This window comes from Scylla paramamosain, unplaced genomic scaffold (assembly GCF_035594125.1).
Source record: "Scylla paramamosain isolate STU-SP2022 unplaced genomic scaffold, ASM3559412v1 Contig6, whole genome shotgun sequence".
Lineage (NCBI taxonomy): Eukaryota > Metazoa > Arthropoda > Malacostraca > Decapoda > Portunidae > Scylla > Scylla paramamosain.
The window spans coordinates 694,150-714,505 of NW_026973671.1; the positions used below are offsets into that span (position 1 = coordinate 694,150).

Consider the following 20,356-nt stretch of genomic DNA (forward strand, 5'->3'; position numbering starts at 1 on the left):
GGGTGTGCAAAGGCAAAGAATGAAAAGATAAGTATGGTAAACCAGTGGGTAGGTCGATTGGGAAGCGCGGCAAGGATGAGAGCAAGTAAGTATGATGTGTTGAGAGAAGTGTGGAAGAGTGTGGCTGTGCCATGTATAATGTATGCTATGGATGTGATTGCATGGGAGGAAAGTGAAATTGATAAGTTAGAAGTGGGCCAGAATAGAGTAGCAAGGATGGCATTGAGTCCACCGAGGGGCACAGCAGTTGAAGCCTTGAGAGGTGACATGGGATGGAGCACCTTTAGAGAAAGACTCACAAAAGCCACACTTAGGTACAAGATTAGGCTTGAGAGAATGGATGATGCAAGAATAGCAAGGAAGGTGTACCTGTGGAATGAAAGTGGAAGCAAATGGAGAAGAGGTGCATGACAATGACAGACAGGAATGGATTGCAAGTTGTGTGGGCGATAAGAATGGCTGGGAGGAATCAAAATGAGCGTGAATTGCTTTTAACAAGAGGAGGCAGAGTGGGAGCCGAATGGGATGTGAGAAAATGGAAGAATGAGATAGACAAAGAAGTGAAATGTGTGGGACTGAATGAATGGAAAAATGAAATGGAAAGAAAGAGGATCCTGGAATGGTACAAGGAGAAAGAGGCCCCGAGGTATGAAAGGTGGTATGATGGAAGCCTGGGCGGTGATCTCTTCCGAGCGAGGGCACAGTGTATGGATGTGAATGCAAGGAGTTACAGGTGGCCTGAGTCCCACAGCAAAGTGTGCCAGATGTGTGACATGGGAGAGGAAGAGACGGTGGAACATGTGGTGCTGGAGTGTGTGCAGTATGCCAGAGACAGGAATGAGATGATGCAAGTGATACTGACTGAGTTAGGACATGATAGGAATGAAAGAGTGGACAAGACAGGAAAGGAATGGATGGTGTTGTTGCTGGGACTGTGTAGAGAGGCGAATGAAAGGATGATTGAGGCGGTGAAAGAGTTTCTGGAGAGAATGTGGCGTGCCAGATGGATGAACAATTAGGATAGAGGATGCTGTTCGTTTCTCTTTTTTTCCCCTTCTACAGGAGTTGCCGATCCAAAGGCCTGGCTCAGGAGTGATCCTGAGCCACCTGTACCATCAAGATCAAGATACACCTTCACGGGAGAAAAAATAAATTAGAAAACGAGCGAAAAAATAGAAGGACTATTTTGGATAAATGACATTGCATTCTATTTGATGTTTCTTTTCCAAGAATTCTCTCGTTTAAAAAAAATGACATTTTCACCAATATATATATATATATATATATATATATATATATATATATATATATATATATATATATATATATATATATATATATATATATATATATATATATATATATATATATATATATATATATATATATATATATATATAGCAAGAGAAGAGAAGAAAATTAAGAACATAAGAACATAAGAACATAAGAAATAAGGGAAGCTGCAAGAAGCGACCAGGCTTACACGTGGCAGTCCCTGTATGAAACACACCTACCTATTTCCATCTGTTATCCCCATCCATAAACTTGTCTAATCTTCTCTTAAAGCTCTCTAGTGTCCTACCACTAACTACATGATTACTGAGTCCGTTCCACTCATCTACCACTCTATTTGAGAACCAATTTTTTCCTATCCCCTTCCTAAACCTAAATTTTTCAAGCTTGAACCCGTTATTTCTTGTTCTACCCTGGTTGCTGATCCTAAGAATTTTGCTTACATCTCCCTTGTTTTAACCCTTATACCACTTAAAGACTTCTATCAGGTCCCCTCTTAACCTACGTCTCTCTAAAGAATGTAAATTTAACAGCTTCAACCTCGCCTCGTAAGGAATACTCCTCATCCCCTGTATCCTTTTAGTCATTCTCTTCTGTACTGATTCTAATAGACCTATATCTTTCCTGTAATGTGAGGACCAGAACTGCACAGCGTAGTCTAGATGAGGTCTGACCAGCGCCAAGTATAACTTTAATATTACTTCCGGCCTTCTACTTTTAACACTCCTAAAAATGAATCCTAGTACCCTATTTGCCTTGTTTCTGGCTTCTATGCATTGTTTCCCTAGACGGAGTTCAGAGCTAACTATAACTCTTAAATCTTTCTCGTACCATGTATCTACCGGATTTTGGTTGTTTAATGTGTACCTATTGTGTGGGTTTCCTCTACCTACGCTAAGCACTTTGCATTTATTGATATTAAATTGCATTTGCCATCTATCCGTCCATTCATTCATCCTATCTAAATCTGCCTGCAAGGCGATGGCATCCGATTCTGACCTAATTAATCTACCTATCTTTGTGTCATCCGCAAATTTACTAACATCACTACTAATTCCACTATCCAAGTCATTGATATATATTAAAAATAACAATGGCCCTAATACTGATCCCTGTGGCACCCCACTAATTATATGACCCCACTCGGATTTCGAGCCGTTTATTACCACTCTCTGTCGCCTGTTACCAAGCCATGACCCTATCCAGCCTAACACCTTCCCATCTATCCCGTGTGCCCTAACTTTTCTCAAGAGCCTTTGATGGGGTACCTTGTCAAATGCTTTACTAAAGTCCAGATATAAGATATCATAACTATCACCATTATCTACTGCCTCGTACACCTTACTGTAAAAACTTAACAAGTTTGTCAGGCAAGACTTCCCCTTCGTGAAGCCATGCTGTGACTGATTTATCAAGTTATGTTTGTCTAAATGTTCCCTAATGTTCCTCGCTATTATTGACTCTAACATTTTACCTACAACTGAAGTTAAGCTGACAGGTCTATAATTAGACGCTAAAGTTTTATCTCCTTTCTTAAAGATGGGTACTGCATTAGCCTGCCTCCACATTACTGGTACCTCACCCGACTCCAGTGATTTCCTAAAGACAGAAACTAACGGCTCACTAATAATCTCTTTACATTCCTTAAGTACTCTGGGATATATTTCATCGGTCCTGGTGTCTTGAACTTTTTTAGCCTATCTATTTCCTGTTCCACTATCTCCCTAGTTATGGAAATATCTGTCAGCTTCTCATTCTCATCTGCTCTAATCATCTGTTCACTATTTGGCATATCCTGCATGTTTTCCTGGGTGAAGACAGTTAAAAAATAATCATTCAGAAGTTTACTAATCTCCTCCCCAGAACTAACCAGCTCCCCATCTGCTGCCTTTAATGGACCTACAGTATCCTTATTCTTCGTCCTGTATACCTGATAAAATCCCTTGGGATCCGTCTTCGCCTGGCTGGCTACCTTTGATTCATAATTGTCCTTAGCTTTCCTTGTTAACTTCCTGACTGTTCTAACTTAAAGCTTCTTCACCTGCCCTTAATCTCTTATATATACTTTTCTTACGCCCTATATAATGCTTTAATCTTTTATGGAAGGATTCTTTAGATAAATGGTATTCCTCTTTATTTGGTGGTTATTTCAAGGATTCTCAAGTTTTACACCAGAAGGTCAGTCTGTAAAAGGTCTTACACGTTCATTGACATTATTGCAGTTCCTGTGCATGTGATTTGTTCGTGGGAAGGTTAGATAAGAAATTGATGCTTTCTCTCTCTCTCTCTCTCTCTCTCTCTCTCTCTCTCTCTCTCTCTCTCTCTCTCTCTCTCTCTCTCTCTCTCTCTCTCTCTCTCTTTCACCCACTTTTCGTTCGTATGAAGTCCATGATGAACTCTCTTCGCGGTTTTATGTTGGTAATCAGTCTTCCGTTCTTTGTGTGTGTGTGTGTGTGTGTGTGTGTGTGTGTGTGCAGTTATCGCAGTCTATGTCTTGAGGTGGTAAGAATTCTTTAACTACAACGTGAGAGAGAGAGAGAGAGAGAGAGAGAGAGAGAGAGAGAGAGAGAGAGAGAGAGAGAGAGAGAGAGAGAGAGAGAGAGAGAGAGAGATTATGCATATACTATAGAACAACAGCCATCGCCAGTTTTCTATGTATCAAAATCTGTCGACTACCTGTCTGTTCAAGCCTAACCCGTTACTTGTATCTTATTTATTTATTTATTTTTTTTCATATATATCTTTATCTGTTTCTCTGTCTCTCCAGCTTCCTTTTGTCGTTCTTAGTTTGAGACTAGCATCTTATCACAGCCAGGAAATTATGCACGAAATCAAACCTACTACTTATTAATAACGTTATTAAGGGATGTACGAAACTTAAGCTTAAACAGGCAGTGTCATTAACTACAAAAGAGAATGCTATTGAAAACGCTATTTAACTGAGAAATAACGTACTGTTTGCCTTGGCCGTGACCTAACTCAGTTCCAGTGAGCCTCTACCGTTCCCTGCTCTTGGTAACCACCACATACAACTCTCAGCAAACGCAGGAGTTGCCTGGAAGATTACTATTGTTAGCCTTGCGTGGGGATAACGTCGCGGTGGTCCTGACAGTAAAATTATATACTGTTTGATTAGGTTTCCACAATACAACAACATCAGATTCCTGCAAAGCTCAGACATGATGATGTATTAGTATTAGTAATCTCTGCAGTGTCTCGTGTGTGTGCGGCCAAGGTTCATAATTTTGACATCAACTCTCCTCGCTGGAATAATGCATGCAAATCACCTCATCGAAAACTCTTGGAGGCCTTTGAATTTCCTACTTATGTGCTATTAATTTATGATTTGGTAACTTATGGCTATTATGGAAGGCAAATAGTGTGAAAGCAGGAACTAAAACGTTGAAACGTTGAAACGTTGAAATATTAGCATGGTCAAGGAAAATATAGCAAAATGAAAGACGTTATAATATAAACTATAATGGAGCATAAATGAAGATTGGCAGGACATTTTCAAGTTTCCGTGAAGGCAGACACTAAATGAAGCGAGGGACTGACGGACTCAACCCGGAAAAGATTATCGACGCAGTGGTGGGAGACCAGACAGGAAATGGGATAGAATGAAAAGTTCGTAAGCAGAATCTGGCATCGACTGGCGCAGTGCCGCAGCTCACGAAAGACTGAGGTGGTCTTTTTCTCACCAGTTGATTACTTCATAGTCAATTAATAAGCAATGATTACAAAAAGCAAGAATGACCTTTCATGTAAAAAAAAAAAAATATGGCTATTCTGGAAAGATGAAACTGGTGCTGTTCAAACTATACATGTTATTAAATGAATACGCGTTTATTTTGTTTTTAATGGTTTCCAATACAGTAACCCGCACTGGAAAGTATATAGATTCAGTACGTAGTCATGGCGCGATTCACTGCCCCCCTCACTGGAAAGCTCTGGGTAACGTTCCCCAACCATCCCTTGACAAACACAGCCTGCCAACACCCTAGACAAACCCACCCTGGCCATACCTACACTCTACACTTAGTGCATTAACATACAATGCCGCTTAAACTCTCCCCTTTAAACAAACGCACTTGTGAATTGCACCTTATTTTTTCTGTTATTCTCATATGTAGACCCGATTTGTTTTCCGCAGTAATGAGTGATCACTTTTTCTTGTTCCAGCGAGATTTACCAGAAGGGATAAACGAGACCTACTAATGCCATACTGCTCATTTGCTCTTGATAATAGACTTATTTAAAAGAGTGAAGTCCATCAGCCTTACAAGCATCTGAAGGTCCTTTGCTGCTCGTAATCCTTTGTAATCCTTTATAATCTTGTTCCTACCTTCAGGTACGTGAGCGGCTAAATGTGTTAGTGACCCCCTTGTTAGTCTTCTCCCTGGACTTGCGTCGTCTGCCCTAATGAACACACACACACACACACACACACACACACACACACACACACACACACACACACACACAAGAAAAGTATTTACACTAATTTTAGTAATGCTGTCGAGTTTCTTGAGAAGTAAAACGAATATTTGAGCATAAATTCGAGTACACACACACACACACACACACACACACACACACACACACACACACACACACACAGACAGACATTATTATTATTATTATTATTATTATTTTTATTATTATTATTACACAGACACACAGAACAAAATTATTTACTGTAACTCCAGTAATGTTGTGGAGTTTCTTGAGAAGTAAAACGAATATTTGAACGTAAATTTCAGCCCAGAAAATTGTTGTCGTTGTTGTGTCGCTCCGTGAGAGAAAATAAAGAGCCCGGGTACTCTACATGTAAACTTTTATGCTACACTTTCTCATCTCCAAAGTAAAACATGCAAAACTTTAATACGTGACTTATTTTAGTCTCATCTCCCTCCTCCTCCTCCTCTCTCCCTGCCTCTCCTTATTACTCCTAGCGCTGTCTCTACCTCCTCCTTCTCTCCTTCCTTCCTTTCTTCATCCTTACCGGAAGGGCCTGATTCTCTCTCTCTCTCTCTCTCTCTCTCTCTCTCTCTCTCTCTCTCTCTCTCTCTCTCTCTCTCTCTCTCTCTCTCTCTCTCTCATCCTCTCCTTCTGAAATACAACACCCCATTGCGTGATCCCCTCCCTTCATCCCCTCAGTAGGCACTCCACATTCTCTGTTCCACCTCCTTCAGTGCCACCCCCCTTCATCTTCCACCCAGTGTCGCAGTTCAGAAGTTACCATGTATATGTCACTGTACACTTTGGCACTTCCCTCGACGTGTCCTCTGTTACAGTGTCCCTCGTGCGTTCCAGAGCGTTAGGGTTCGGTGATATATAAAGTAAGAAGAGCATCGCCTTTTGCCGTGATTCTTCTGGAGTCTGGGCCGTAACTCGCCCTCTCAAAAAGCTTAATTTAAGAGGCATTTTTCCCCAGACGAAAGCCGCTCATGAGACAACATTTGTGAGCAGGCGCAGTGTTCGCGCAAAGGTATGAATGACGGGAGGAACACAATGGTGGGACGCGACGCACTTCTGCCGTGTGGTGTCGCGAGCCTCGTGTTGGCGAGAGAGGCTGACGTGAAGGGAGGTGAGGTGGAGGCGTCAGAGAGGGAGGATAATGAAGGCCAGGAAGAGAGAGAGAGAGAGAGAGAGAGAGAGAGAGAGAGAGAGAGAGAGAGAGAGAGAGAGAGAGAGAGAGAGAGGTTAGAAATTAAAAACGAGCGACACCACTTTTTTTTCAGGAGAGTTGGTGTTCTCCAAACCCAACGATGTATCCTGAGGGACTCCACTCCGGCACACTTTCATCTCGCCTCTCATTCATGGAACTTTAATCAGTGAAGAACCTCGGGTGGAGACAAACTTGTCCTCTAACCTTAATTAAGAAGCACTCCCACTGACCTGGCCCTCGTTGTGTGTGTGTGCCCTGTCTGAGGTGATGTAAATGTGCAGCTTTGTTATAGTTGTTTTTACAATAACCTTCAACTAACGCTCTTCCTCTTGCTCCTCCTCCTCCTCGCTCTTCTCTCTTCTTCCTCCTTTCCATCATCAGTAATTTCCATCCATCCACCCTTCACTCAGTTATATCCTTTCCCCTGTTCACTTGCTCTCACTTCCTCCTCCTCTTCCCTCTCCCTCCCTCTCTCTGACTTCTTTCTCACACTTCGGAAGCTGATGAAAAAGAAAGGGTAGGGGGGCTGAGGGCTCTGAAGTGGGGCTTTGTTTTACTTCTCCCTTAAACAAGCAAACAATCCTGCGCTCTTCTTCCTTCCTTCCTTCCTTCCTTGTCTGTCCTGTTTGCTTATCTGTCTATCTGTCCTGCCTCTTCTGCTTACCTGTCTGTCTACCTCTCCTTACTCTTCTGTTTGTATGTTTGTATGTGTATCTTTTAGTGTTTTGTTTGTTTATGTCGTAGTCTGTTTGTTTTACTGTCTCCTATTGATAAAGTTAATGTCTTTATACCTGTCTGTCTGTCTGTCTGTCTGTCTGTCTGTCTGTCTGTCTATTTTCCTTTTGGAGTAATTTTTGATGTGTGTGCTTTTTGTCTGTTTGTCTGTCTGTCAAGTAACTAGCTAATCAACTCTCTCTCTCTCTCTCTCTCTCTCTCTCTCTCTCTCTCTCTCTCTCTCTCTCTCTCTCTCTCTCTCTCTCACGTCTCCAGTTTCTGAAACGCCTCTACTAGTACACAGGAAAAAATACAGCAACACATACTCACACACATAAAAAGAAATATGTACGTATTTCTTGCATGAGAGTTTCTATAATGTTTTCAGTGGAGTGTGGGTGGCAGGGAAAGGAAGGAGTGAGGTGGTAGTCAGAGTGAATAGTAATCATGGGCACGTTGTTTTTTCCCCTTGTTTCCCTTTCATCGTCTGTAGGAGGAGTGAAAGGAGGGAGAACTCAAACGTTAAGAGAGAAGTAACGATGGAAGGAGGAAAGGAAAGTAAGAAAGGAAAGGGAATATAAAAGAAAGAATAAAATAAACAAAGGGTAAAGGAGGGAAATTGGCAGCAAGGAAGGAAAGAAGGAGCAGTGGGTGGAAGAGAAGGGAAGGTAAGGGAAAGAAGAGTGGAGGAAGGGAGAATATGAATAAATAATGGATAAAAATGTAATGGAGAGAATCAGAACTGTGGAGAGGAAGGGGTGAAATGGAAATAGAGGAGGAGGAAAGTGAATATGGAGAGAAGATAGAAATGAGAAAAAAAAAAAATAAGAGGAGAGAATAAGTAATGCTGAGAGAGAGAGAGAGAGAGAGAGAGAGAGAGAGAGAGAGAGAGAGAGAGAGAGAGAGAGAGAGAGAGAGAGAGAGAGAGAGAGAGAGCAGCATCAAGCAGTCATCCCAACCTCTGCCTACCCAAGTCTGTCTAATCTAAGTTTTATGCAATGCGCCACTCTCGTGTGTTACAACATTAGCATCCCGGCGGTGCGGAAATGACGGAGCGAGGCAGGAACAAATTACATGGCAACGCAACGCCCGGCTTCGTAATACCCTCCTCCGTGCAACACTTCGTCAAATTAAACCCAAATGAAACAACATCATGCATCTCTCTGAGTATTGCCTTCTTTTTTTTTTTTTGTTTATCCTCCCCATAATGGCCCGAATAATTACGTAATGGAATTGGCAGGACTCGAGAGCAAACAGGGACCAAAGGATGCAATTAGACTACAGTTCTGTATGACGAGGGGAGGAAGGGAAAGAGGGCGAGGAGGGTAGGTAGAGGGAGGGAGATAGAGAGAGAGGGGAAGGACACTGAGGAGAAAGACAATAATGAAAGACAATAATGAAATGTTAACACAGTGGCGCAGCTTGTATGAAAGGGAATCTCTCTCTCTCTCTCTCTCTCTCTCTCTCTCTCTCTCTCTCTCTCTCTCTCTCTCTCTCTCTCTCTCTCTCTCTCTCTCAGATACTAAATCATATATAGGACATTAAAGTTCAAGGAAAAACGTTAAATGTTCATCAGTCACTTATATTAGCGAGTATACTATTACAAAACTGACATAATTAATCTACAGACCTTTTTTTCTTTCTGGCAGGTAAGTATGCGGGTGAATGTTCCATATCAGCCAAGCATAACCTGCCTGCGAGTGATGTCTATGTAACAAAAATAATGGTAGATAAAATAACCGATAGAACTATAATGCCAACCATATCTCTGGCAAACCATTCATCTAAAACTCACACAAATATTAAGGAACTATCCAGCATAACTTGGAACAGACGAAATATCAGAAACATCTATGGTTGATCCAGATTTATGAGAATGAGCGTGTTTTAGAGCGCTTGGATTGCTCGTGAATAAATAACATACAGGTAAAAAGGAGGTGGCAGGGATCAAACCCATGACAGGACACTCAAGGCTCACGGTTCTTTGTAACTCGAGCCATAACAATCTGATACAGTCTGACTTACTGAGTGTCACTGGGTATGAGCTGTGGCTGTATGCTATGAACTCGTAGCTTTTGTCTTGAAGTCCATCTAAGAGAGAAAAGTGTCGGCGCAAAACATCAATTTGTGTAAATCGATGAATTTCAACATAATGATCAGTGAATATTGAGCATCACTACACGACTTCATACTTAGAACTTTTCGGAATCACTACAGACTGGATTTTAGCAGCGCCTTTAAAGTGTAACGCAGTACATCATTAAAAATAATACTTTTTTTTTCAAAGACAGTGATGGGCGTGGCAATTACTTCTTTCAAGGTTACGAAACAATGGAGACAGCACATGGCGGCGTGCTGGCCCTGAACCGCTGCCTTGCACGATGCCTCTACTTAATCACACACATAAGTATAGGGATCCTGAAACAAATAAAAGACTTGAGCTGTGTTCCTCAAGCGTATGTACAAAACTACATTAATTTGATATATATGTGGCTATTTGTTCAAACGAGTGAGAAAATTGTGTATTCAATATTTCTTAGTGGAAGATACAGTGTAGAGGCTTAGGCGTCAGTAGTAGCGCCCATTATCGTGTATATTTTGGGATTATTTTACAAATACTGGATCAAGTGAAGTATTTGTTATTGCCGAATTACCACGTAGCTTTGAAAAATTAAAAACTCACCATTGTTTATAAAAGAATACTGTGAAGCGTGCAAATCTTCGAATTTTGGAAATCACACACACACACACACACACACACACACACACACACACACACACACACACACACACAGGGTAGCTGAACCACTAATAGCATTATAAATTTTCATAAGCTTGTATAAAGAGCAACATGATTAATAACGGTAACTGATAGCGGCGGTCGTTTATGTGAAGGATGTGGTGGCGTGAGGCTCAAAGGTCGTGGCTTGATACTAATAAGCATTCCGAAATGAACGTGATATCTGGTGCGGCGATGACGTCGTGGGGAATGTGGTGGTGTGATACTAGATTTACCAGTGACGTCAGGGAGCTGTCATGATTAAGTACAGTCGTGGCCTTCAGAGCATTAAGTACAGTCGTGGCCTTCAGAGCATTAAGTACAGTCGTGGCCTTCAGAGCATTAAGTACAGTCGTGGCCTTCAGAGCATTAAGTACAGTCGTGGCCTTCAGAGCATTAAGTACAGTCGTGGCCTTCAGAGCATTAAGTACAGTCGTGGCCTTCAGAGCATTAAGTTTGCTGACTCGAACACCTTGCAAACTTTTTGATGAAACTGAGATAACTTTTTTTTTCTTTTTACTTTACAACGAAGTAGAATCAAACGATATATAAATGCAGATTTACAGTAAAAACTGTTTGATGCTCACTCAAACTTTATGACAAAGAAATGCAAATAACAAAATATATGGAGACAATAAATAAGAAACAACTCTGAGTTTTCATTCATCTTTGTGTCATAAGACAAGAAGAAGAAAAGAAATCTCGTTCTATTTTCTTATTTACAAAGATATAACACACACACACACACACACACACACAGATAAATAGACGGTAATTACACATCAGTCAGCTTCTATACGAACAGGATATCCTTTCAGAACGAAAAAGAATCTTAAACATCCGCCTCTTTTTCTCAGAGATTCGAAGGCTGACATGAGGCGAAAGAGATCCAGCATAACAAACTTCTTCCTCGTGATTTATTCCAGACTCATGACAGCGCTGAGCCATTGGGAGTGGCGTGGGTGTGAAGCTAAAGGAAATGCTTTCGACTTTGCTTCTCATTTTATATTAGAGTGGAGAGGGTGAGTCCGTACTTGTCGCTGTTTGGCATTTTATTTCACTCGTCGGGTGGGTAAGGCAGTGAAGAGTCATCTCTGTAAGGGAGAGCAACGTGTTTGCTTTTATTTTATTAACCAAGATATCGTAAAAAAAAAAATGACGGTAGTGCAGACGGATACAAAAATGGAAAAATAAAATAAAAAGTTCTGTAGGAATGACCTTTAATGGGCAGGCAACCGACAGATGAGTGAAGAAGGTCAGGAGAAGAATTTATCCACCACTGAAATCGTAAAAAAAAAAAAAAAAAAAATGACAATAGTGATGAAATTTCAATCTTAACCAGTCACTTTATCACCGGATTAAGAGATTACAAATTGACTCCTTGCCACCACAACCTCTTGAATAACATCGCAGAGAGTATTCATATCACTGGTGCCTTCTGGGTGATGAAATTATGAAAGGATACGTGACGATGTGATATGAAGAGGCGAGCCTGAAGAGGTTTGGCTGCCTCACTCCTTCACTTATCCAATGATCTTGTCCGTCCGGCTGATGTTGTATAATTCCTGCGCCTGGTCAAGCCCACACCCTTCCACTTTACCCTATTTAATGTTGAAAAGAACTACAACAACGACAGGGGATGAAAAGGCCGATGATGTGGAGGACGATACAATGAATAACAAAATCATACATATCGGAATGAGACAAACAACTCCAATCCAACGGAAGGAATTACAAAAGGAGGAAGAATTGATGTTGAAAATAACGTAGAAGAGCAACGATAAGCGGTGAAAACGACGATGAAAAGGACGATACAATGAATAACAATAAATACGTGTCGGAATGATGTAAACTACTCTACGTAATCCAAAGGAAAGAATTACAAAAGGTGGAAGAATTGATGGGATCTGCCCCTCAACGTTAACAAATGGCAAATCTACCACACGAACACAACAAAGAACACGAAGAAAAATGAATATAGATTATGTTAAGAGGAATCCTGACCGCGCACCTCACGTACACCACCACCTCAAGTGTTATTTATAGCCAATGGCAGTCTTAAATTATCTCAGCGGGCAACACGAGGAAGTAATATATTCGCTTACATATTTCCCTTTCTATAACAAATAACACCTTCGAGAGGAGGAGGGAGTGTGAACCATCTCTTTACCTATAAATTCAAACCCATTTAATTTACGTGGAGGAAGCGTGTCAGTTTTTGTGTTTATATAATAGTGTATAGTCTGATCAAATATGTAAAGCGGTTCCAAGCTGTATTGTGCTGTTTAGATATAAAAAAAAAATTAAGCGTTTACCAAGATAAAGATATCAAGTGAATGAACGAACGGATGAAAGAAAGAATGAATGAATGAACGAATAAGTAAATTAGTAAATAAATACAACAACAAATAAACTCGAATAAAAATTTAAAAAATCAAGTAAAAAGCAGATAAATATATAGATAAAAACAATGAACTAAGTTAAGCTAAAAAGTTATGAAATAAGTTTTATAGAGACTGTTGTCATTATCAGCCTATACGTCATTATCATCATCATCATCATCATTTGGTTACTACACTTGCTGAAAGACTATCAACTAAATAGAAATAAAATATGTAAAGATTCATTACACTCATTCTCTGCAATTTAATATAAGGCATAAAGGACGACAATGTTAAGTAAATCTAATCAACAAAATTGGTAGGGGGGAGATATTAATGAAAGACAGAAAACTATGAATACCGGAAAGACGAAGAGAGAAGGTGGAGAGAGCGATAGAGAAGTGTTGTAACAAGTTTTCGGGAAATAAGGAACTATCACAGAAAGGCCTCAATCCTAAAATACTGAAGATAACACTGCCACAGGTGGTTATGGGCACCATGTGGGAGTCTGTAGAGGATCAGAGAGTTGTGTAAAGGAAGTGAGGTGAATGTTTTGAACAGCAACAACAGACAGAGTTAGCAAGTAAAGAAAAAGAAAATATTGTGGTATTCATATGAGGTAAGTACAGAGATTCTTGGGGGAAATGGAGAGTGGAAAATTATCTCCAATTGGATTGGTCTTTACTTTTTTTTTTTTCTTTCTTTCTTTCTTTTGGCTTGCCTTTCTCAAAATATTTTCTTCTTTCTTGAGTGCAGCTTGATATATGCCACAAGCAGATACTTGTACATATAAATATATTGGTTATGTTTTTTTTTTTCTTTTACAGATTTACATATTACTTTGCCTTTTTTTTTACAGATTTACATATTACTTTACCTTTTTTTTTTTTTTTGCAGATTTAGCAAAGTTTATTTTACATACCCTAATCTTTAATCCTGTGCCTTATTTTTTTCTTGTACCTAATTTATGTAAAAGTCTCTCTCTCTCTCTCTCTCTCTCTCTCTCTCTCTCTCTCTCTCTCTCTCTCTCTCTCTCTCTCTCTCTCTCTCTCTCTCTCTCTCTCCTTTCTTTTCTTCCCTTTTCTTTTCTTCTGTTCTCTTTTCCTTTCTAATTTCCCACGTGTCTCTTCTCCAAGTGTTATCTCGTTCATCTAATTTCGCGGGGGAAATTGCTGCACTTTTTTTTTTTTCATCCTTATCTTTTCCTTGCTTCCATTTCCGCCTTCTCCCTCGCCACCATTTACCCATCGCTTGTTTTACCACCACCGCCACTGCCACCGCCACCGCCACCGCCACTGCCACTGTCGTCGCCACCATCCTTAAACATGGGTACGTTGGGTGTCAAAGCGCCTGTCTGTCTGGCTTGCTGTCTGGACCTGAATCTCATTATCTTGTTAGCTTTCCTCTCCTGCGATCATTATTTACCGCCGGCGTTCCCTCTATCAGTTCGTAAAGGGACCCGAAGAGAGATTGGATGCCACCAGTTTGCTTTTCTTTCCTCTTTTTTTAATTTTTTTTATTTAAGGGATGTCACTTTTTTTCCATTTCCCTGTATTGCATGGTGCAAGTTTTCATTTGCCCTTTAGATGAGACAAGGGCCCAGTTTGCAGTGGGCACTGCTGCGTACAGTGCCATCTGGGATATTAATCCTTTCACTGCTAGGCAAATACTTTTCTGTATCCGTCTACAACTTTTTAGATACTTTCTTATGTACTACATTTTCTTAAATTACCCTCCACACACTCTTTCCTTCTTTCTGTAAGCATTTTCTACAATGTTTTCAATCTTAACAAAGGAAGATCATATCAGTGAAAGAGTTAAACTGCGCTGCTGACAGAAAACGCAATTTTTGGGCAAGAAGGGCTTTCAGCTCTGTCTGTCAACATCTACCTTTCCTTCTTGCTGGAAGTTTGCCTACATTCAACCTGTTCCTAAAAAGGGTGACCGTTCTAATCCCTCAAACTACCGTCCTATTGCTTTAATTTCCTGCCTATCTAAAGTTTTTTAATCTATCCTCAACAAGAAGATTCTTAAACTTCTATCACTTCACAACCTTCTATCTGATCGCCAGTATGGGTTCCGTCAAGGCCGCTCTACTGGTGATCTGGCTTTCCTTACTGAGTCTTGGTCATCCTCTTTTAGAGATTTTGGTGAAACTTTTGCCGTTGCCTTGGACATATCAAAAGCTTTTGATAGAGTCTGGCACAAAGCTTTGATTTCCAAACTACCCTCCTACGGTTTCTATCCTTCTCTCTGTAACTTCATCTCAAGTTTCCTTTCTGACCGTTCTATTGCTGCTGTGGTAGACGGTCACTGTTCTACTCTTAAACCAGTGGTGTTCCTCAGGGTTCTGTCCTGTCACCCACTCTCTTCTTATTATTCATTAATGATCTTCTAAACCAAACTTCTTGTCCTATCCACTCCTACGCTGATGATTCCACCCTGCACTTTTCCACGTCTTTTCATAGACGTCCAACCTTTCAGGAGGTAAACATTTCACGCAGGGAAGCCACTGAACGCTTGACTTCTGATCTTTCTAAAATTTCTGATTGGGGCAGAGCAAACTTGATATTGTTCAATGCCTCAAAAGCTCAATTCCTCCATCTATCAACTCGACACAATCTTCCAGACAACTATCCCCTCTTCTTCAATGACACTCAACTGTCCCCCTCTTCTACAATGAACATCCTCGGTCTGTCCTTTACTTATAATCTGAACTGGAAACTTCACATATCATCTCTAGCTAAAACAGCTTCTATGAAGTTAGATGTTCTGAGACGTCTCGTCTCCGCCAGTTTTTCTCACCCCGCCCAGCTGCTAACTCTGTACAAGGGCCTTATCCGTCCATGTATGGAGTATGTATGCTTCACATGTCTGGGGGATTTCCACTCATACTGCTCTTCTAGACAGGGTGGAATCAAAAGCTTTTCGTCTCATCAACTCCTCTCCTCTAACTGACTGTCTTCAGCCTCTCTCTCACCACCGCAATGTTGCATATCTAGCTGTCTTCTACCGCTATTTTCATGCTAACTGCTCTTCTGATCTTGCTAACTGCATGCCTCCCCTCCTTCCGCGGCCTCGCTGCACAAGACTTTCTTCTTTCTCTCACCCCTATTCTGTCCACCTCTCTAACGCAAGAGTTAACCAGTATTCTCAATCATTCATCCCTTTCTCTGGTAAACTCTGGAACTCCCTGCCTGCTTCTGTATTTCCACCTTCCTATGACTTGAATTCCTTCAAGAGGGAGGTTTCAAGACACTTATCCATCAATTTTTGACCACTGCTTTGACCCTTTTATGGGACTGGCATTTCAGTGGGCATTTTTTTTTATTGGATTTTTGTTGCCCTTGGCCAGTGTCCTTCCTACATAAAAAAAAAAAAATCAAGAAGATATCGGCGCCCTAAGCATGTCTTCCACTTAGAATATAGTTTTTTTTTTTTTTCTGATAGTCAAATTTTTTTGAGTTTCGTTACTTTTCAGTTAGGGTTATTGACCTTTCTGCTTTGAATGGTTTTAGTTTCATCACTTAACTCAACCTCATTACTGGAAAAAAAAAAAAAACATGAGACAGACAAGCAGGCAGACAGACAAGGAGACAGACAAAGAAACAGAGAGACAGACAGACTTAGTTCTTAGTAACATCAACAACACGTGTTTCATTTGTGTTCTTCTTGTCTCGATATCACGACTTTCCTTCATTTGTTTTATTTTCACATGCCAGGAATTTTCTTACATTTTCTAACTTGGGTACTTGTCTTTTTTTCATATTCACGAACATTTTCTTTTCTCCTTTTTCTCCCCTGTGTGCTGGACGTACCTATAAAAGTCTGCTCTGGATTCTTGGCCTCAGCATCCTCAGGTCGTTAGGGCGTGGAATGGAGTGTTCCCGTCATCCTCACTGAGCTGGTTACTTTGACGTTACCTTGGCATTGGAAAAGTGTGTTTGTATATTCAGTGTCTTTTTGTCTTTTTTTTTTGATACAAGTATTGTTCCCATCCTTCAGTTTGTCAATCATTCCTTGTTGTCTTATGTCGTATTGTGAAAGAGTGCATGTAGTACTCGTATATTCACTTTTTCCGTGTTTTTTTTAGGGTTTTTTCTTCGTTTCCTTCATCCTCCCCTGTGTATTCAGCATCTTTCTCCTTCTTTTTGAAGTATGAGTATTGTTCCCGTCATCCTTCACTTTGTCATTGGTTCTTTGTTGTTGTTCTCTTTTATTGTCAATGAGTGTATGTAGTGCTCGTATATTCACCAGTTTTTTTTTCATGTTTTTTTTTTTTTTTCGTTTCGTTCAACCTTTCCTAGTTCGTCATCCATTTCCTTATATATATATATATATATATATATATATATATATATATATATATATATATATATATATATATATATATATATATATATATATATATATATATATATATATATATATATATATATATATTTTTTTTGTGTGTGTGTGTGTGTGTGTGTGTGTGTGTGTGTGTGTGTGGGCGGGGGAGAAAATACGGATTAGAAAACAGGAAAATTCTTAGTTCCTGCTTTATATATATATATATATATATATATATATATATATATATATATATATATATATATATATATATATATATATATATATATATATATATATATATATATATATATATTGCATTTCCTTCATCTTCTCTCAGTTAAAATAGTTTCTCTGCCATTTTTTTTCTTAGCAAAAGAAAAAAAAATCCCAAAAACTCATCTCACTTCTTCCTTTTTAGTACATAATTTCTATTTTTCTTTGTCATCTTCCAGTTTAAATTGTGCCTGCCCATTTCTCTTGTTGGTGGGAAAAAACACATCGAAAAGGTGGAAATATCTTTTTAGGTTTTGGTTTCTAAGAACGTAAATCTTGGTGAACTGTTCTTTTGTCTCTCTGGATTCAGTAAGTACCGTTGTCTCCAGCTCATATGTTCTCCTTTCTGCTTAAATTTATTTTCTCTTTTCTTTCCTGTTCTTGTTTTCATCCTCCTGGCCTTTTTTTTCCGTTTTCTTATACTCCTCCTCCACCTCCTCCTCCTCCTCCTCCTCCTCCTCCTCCTCCTCCTCCTCCTCCTCCTCCTCCTCCTCCTCACATTTGCTCCCTCTGCCTTCCCACAGCCCCGAACTAAGTCTTCTTTCATGTATGTGTTTGAAAATGTGTGTGTGTGTGTGTGTGTGTGTGTGTATGTTATAGGCGAGGCCAGACGTCTTCATCCCTTTTTCTTTATGTTTTCCATCTTAGTGTCGTCGTGCGAGCAAGAGAGAGAGAGAGAGAGAGAGAGAGAGAGAGAGAGAGAGAGAGAGAGAGAGAGAGAGAGAGAGAGAATCACTTTCATTGTTATTTTACTGGCCTTAATAACGAACTTCTTGCCTCACATTTTCCCCCACATACACTTGCTATACTCCAGAAGGAAATATGTGTTCTCTCCCACCACACAGTTGTCTCCACTCGCCCACACACTTTGGAATGAACCGCGTGTCCTTGAAAAGAATCCTCAGTTTTTAAGCTTGATTCATGTGTTTCGATGTGAAGGTGTTAACACTCCATTAAAACTCTGAGCAACAGATACTTATTGCGTCACTAAGATACTTCACCCACTGATCACTCCCTCCCGCGTGAGTTTGGTGGCGTGGCTTTTGGGGGATTGAGCTTGATGGTCTTCACTTTTTTGATCCCTGGCCTGAATTTGGGTCCATGATGAGGCAGACAGTTCTTAGCCAGGAAGTGTTGGGTAACATGGAGTTAATATATGGATAATCGTATGTTGGCAGAAGATAAAAACAGATCCAATGTTACGGCAGTGTGTAAAAAAAAAAAAAAAATGAAAACTCAATTAAAAGAAGCAGAAATAATTAGTAATAGTATGATAGAAGATAGAAAGAGACGTAGAGTGAAAAAAAATAATATAGTTAAAAGAAGCAGAAATTATGGATAATCTTATGAGAGAAGAAAATAAACAGAGATGCAACATTACGACGCAAAGTAAAAAAAAAAAAGTTGTAGACACTTAATTAAAAGAAGTACAAATCATTGATAATCGTATAACTATATAAGATAAAAAAATGAGATGCCACATTACGAAGACGAGTGAGGATTTACAGTCTGTCAGTTTAAAGAGAAGAGTTAATGAAATGAAAAGTTTTTGACTCGCCCAAGAGATGCCTGGGAAAGCCTGCAGAGATGAAAGTTATAGTGACTGGTGACGCAGTTTTTCCTTTGCTCCAGATATTGAATCTTTACTAATCGGAAAAAAAATAAACAAATAAATAAATAAATAAGGCACCGGAAATATTTACCATGGCGAGATGCAACTTAAATACTCATGAAATTGAACTATTTTTGCACTACTTATCCACGACACACACACACACACACACACACACACACACACACACACACACACACACACACACACACACATTCGCGCATCACAAACATTCACTAAACAACTGTCCCACACACTTACTTTCTCCCTCCCTCTCTTTCCCATCCTCTCCCTCCCTTCCGTACAGATTAATCCCTCGAAATAGAAAAGAAAGAAATGAAGCGATAATTTATAATCATGTAATGTTATTTTCCTCATTTTCAGCGAGTGGAATTAATTACTGTCGAGCACCACGTATTCACAACGCCGCCCAGATCCACTTGTAGCGTAATTCATGAACAAGACAAGCGCGCAAAAATGTAAATTGATTCTTTTACACTTTATTTTTATCATATACTTCCCCTTCCTTGTCTGTTTCCTTCGCTCCATCCCTCTTCTCTCTCCCTCTCTCCCTCTCTTTTTCTTCGTCCCTTTATTCAATACTTCATAAAGCGTCTTAATATTTTCTTCTCCAGGTTTCTCCCCTCTTTTCTCACCACACACTTCTCGCTTCACTTTTTTTTCCCCCTCACTCCTCCGCTCTTCTTAGTGGTGTGTGGGGGAGGCTTAAAGTTCTCCTGGGAAGTCTAAATATCCCAGTTACCCTCCCTAATTACCCAAGTTTTCTCTTGACCCTCGACCCCATTTTCTTTCCCGGCACCCACCCTGATATTTCTTTTTTTTTTTTCGTTATTATTCATTCCCTCAAGACGTAAAAGATGAAGTGAAGGGAGGAAGCTAAGGGGGCTTGGCTTAATACAGTGTTAAGGTGTGTGTGTGTGTGTGTGTGTGTGTGTGTGTGTGTGTGTGTGTGTGTGTGTGTGTGTGTTAAAGGAGATAATGTTACGCACTCTTGCTTTCCCTCCTGAGGTGCAAAACGGCAATTCTAGAACGAAGGGTGATAACAGAAAACATGAAGCAAACCAATACAAAGACAGTAAATAGAGAGGGGAGAGTTGCAGCTTCCCTACTCGGCCTCTGTAATCGCATTATGGCGCACACTGTAGTGATTTTTGTTCATCTTCAGCCTGTATCGTCTGCAGGGTTCGATGTTCGGTATGATGGTTTATTTCTCAGTGGTATGGATGGTTGGCCTCCTTTCGCAGTGGCCCACCATGAAAAAATCGTAGTTTGTCTCA

The 20,356-nt window shown here is 40.1% G+C and overlaps 1 long non-coding RNA gene across 1 annotated transcript in view; it reads left to right on the top strand.

Annotated features, from left to right (window-relative positions):
• The first annotated feature begins 7,036 nt into the window (after positions 1-7,036).
• LOC135096734 (uncharacterized) overlaps positions 7,037-20,356 on the top strand; it is a 35,676-nt gene continuing 22,356 nt past the window's right edge. Inside the window, exon 1 of the long non-coding RNA XR_010264976.1 lies at positions 7,037-7,228. This is a non-coding gene — a long non-coding RNA (uncharacterized LOC135096734). The remainder of the gene's footprint in view (positions 7,229-20,356) is intronic.